This window comes from Kogia breviceps, chromosome 8 (genome assembly GCF_026419965.1).
Source record: "Kogia breviceps isolate mKogBre1 chromosome 8, mKogBre1 haplotype 1, whole genome shotgun sequence".
Taxonomy (NCBI): Eukaryota; Metazoa; Chordata; class Mammalia; order Artiodactyla; family Physeteridae; genus Kogia; species Kogia breviceps.
In genome coordinates this window covers 34720482-34722840 of record NC_081317.1, presented here as the reverse complement: position 1 = coordinate 34722840, position 2359 = coordinate 34720482, and positions in this window count along the sequence as shown.

Here is a 2359-nt window from a genome sequence, read left to right as displayed (position 1 = left end):
TCACACTCTGCTTTGCGTCTTCCCTGCACAGAATTGGCGCTGTGCATTTTCCAGGTAGACAAGTGTGTAACCATGTAGTGCTTGGAGTTAATCAGAACAACTAAAGGGCAAGATGACCTAAGAGAATTAGCACAATGACTCCCAACAGCAACAACTGCTGCACCGCAGGGCAGAGATGCAGAAAGTGTGAAATACCTTCCTGCGCTAACGTTACCGAACATTTTCAGAAGGGCCGAGGGGAACTTTTGGGCCCTGCAGCCTGTGTTCATGACAACAGAGAGGCCCCTGAGAGGATAAGAAGGCCCCGTGAACCAGCCTGTGTGCGGTGTGGTAAGGTCCCTGTGCAGCTGAGTTTCATGACTGTCAATGCAGCAGTTGGGCTCTCCTCTTCCCCCGTGCGGAGGGGGCCCTGATGCATGGGTGTATTTTATTTTTTGGATGTGCACCATTTTAAAAGTCTTTATTGAATTTGTTACAACACTCCTTCTGTTTTATGTTTTGGTTTCTTTGGCCGCGAGGCATGTGGGATCTTGGTCCCCGACAAGGGATCCAACCCGTACCCCCTGCCCTGGAAGGCAAAGTCTTCACCACTGGACTGCCAGGGAAGTCTCTTTTTAAATTTCATTGTTTTGATACAGGGGTTTGACCACGGGGACTGGAAGATTATACTAGATGAGCATACTTTCAAAACACTAGATTTGTCAGCGTTCCCTGGTTCCCTGGTTCCCTGGTTCAATGAGCCCTTGAACACACGGGTGACTGGAGCAGGGTCTTCTTCCCAGAGGCCTCTCTCTGGGGGCACATGCTCTCGGAGGCATCGCCTGCACAGTCCCGTTGGCTCTCGTGCGCTTACAGGTCACTTGCCGACTGCGGAGTCCTTCACCGCAAGACACAGAGCGCTCTGACCGCGTGCCCGTGAACCACCTAAACAAAAAGTACAGCAGCTTAGTAAGGACAGGTAGGACAGATCCTACAGGAAGTGCCTTCCAAAGGAAAAATCGATCCTAACGTGATGACTTGTCGCAGGGCCCTCACACGTCTCTCTGGGAATGGGCAGCAGCACAGATAACTCCCAGCCATACGCTCAGCTTTTCTTTTACTCAGAGAAGCAACAGAATCACCACGTGGAGACAGCCAGTAGAGGGGCGGGATAGAGCCGTCTTCAAGTACGTAAGGAGCCATGACTTGTGCGGCTTCATAGAGTAGAGCTAGGGCAAAATTAGGTGGAAACTTCAAAAAGGTGGGTTTCAACTCACTGAAACCAAAGGGAAGAAAATAGTGCTAAGTCACCTATGTGCTCTTTGTGCTCTGAGACATTTGCATGTTTTCTAATGTAATTGTCATCTTGTTCCCATTCTTGCAGTGAAGACACCGATGTCCACAGGGTTAAATGACTCTGGTCATTTAACTAACTCTGGTCACATGACTCTGGTCACATGACTAACATGCCAGCAAAGCTGGGACTGCTTCTAGTTTTATCTCTCACCCTAAAGTTCACAATGATTAAAGGGGACTGAACCAGGAACTGGACACCTTGGAGATATTGAGTGCTCTGTCACTCAAGATGTCCGAGCTGCCACCATGAGGCTGCAGAGTAGGGGTTCCTAACGTGAGCCCCGTGGTTCTCCAAGGGAACCATGGACTTGGATGGGAAAAGGAGTACATCTTCATTGTCACTAAGCTCTAATGGCGGTTGAGTATTGCCTTCAGTTGTAAAAATGCAGGCCACAACGTGAAGTAGGAGTAGCAGCAATACCTGTGATTTTGTTACCAATAGAAATCATAGCTCTTTTCACATGACATGAAAATTGTGGCAGGCATCCAAAACAGCAATTGCATTCATCACCGTTTCAAAATCAGTGGTACTAGTAGATCCTATTATTTTGTGTGTTAATAGAGAAGCAGCTTTACTACTACATCACATTTAAAACTCCTGCAGTAACTGTATTTCAGTATAATTAGTTGGCTTCCTTTGGAATCAAGTGTATTTTATTTTATAGATTTAAAACCCTTGTTTGAGAAGGGAGCCACAGGCTTCTCTAGACTACGGAGGGCTCCGTGGCACTGAAATGGGAAGGACCCCTGATGTAGAGGGACCTAGGGTTAGATGATCTCTACTGTGTCTTCTCGGTCTGAAAGTGTATGACTCTGCTTTTTCTAGGAGCGGCTAAAGGCTTGAGAGCACTCAGTAAATAAGGATAAATTTCCCAGTGTGAATTCTCACTTTGTGAGAATCAAGAATTGACGTAAACCAGTTTTCTTGGATCAAATCCCTCCCAGTTATTCTAGGATGGGTTTGCTGCTTCCTGAGGGACAGATGACTCTTGCACAAGCTCTTCCTTTGAAGGATAGGAAGAGC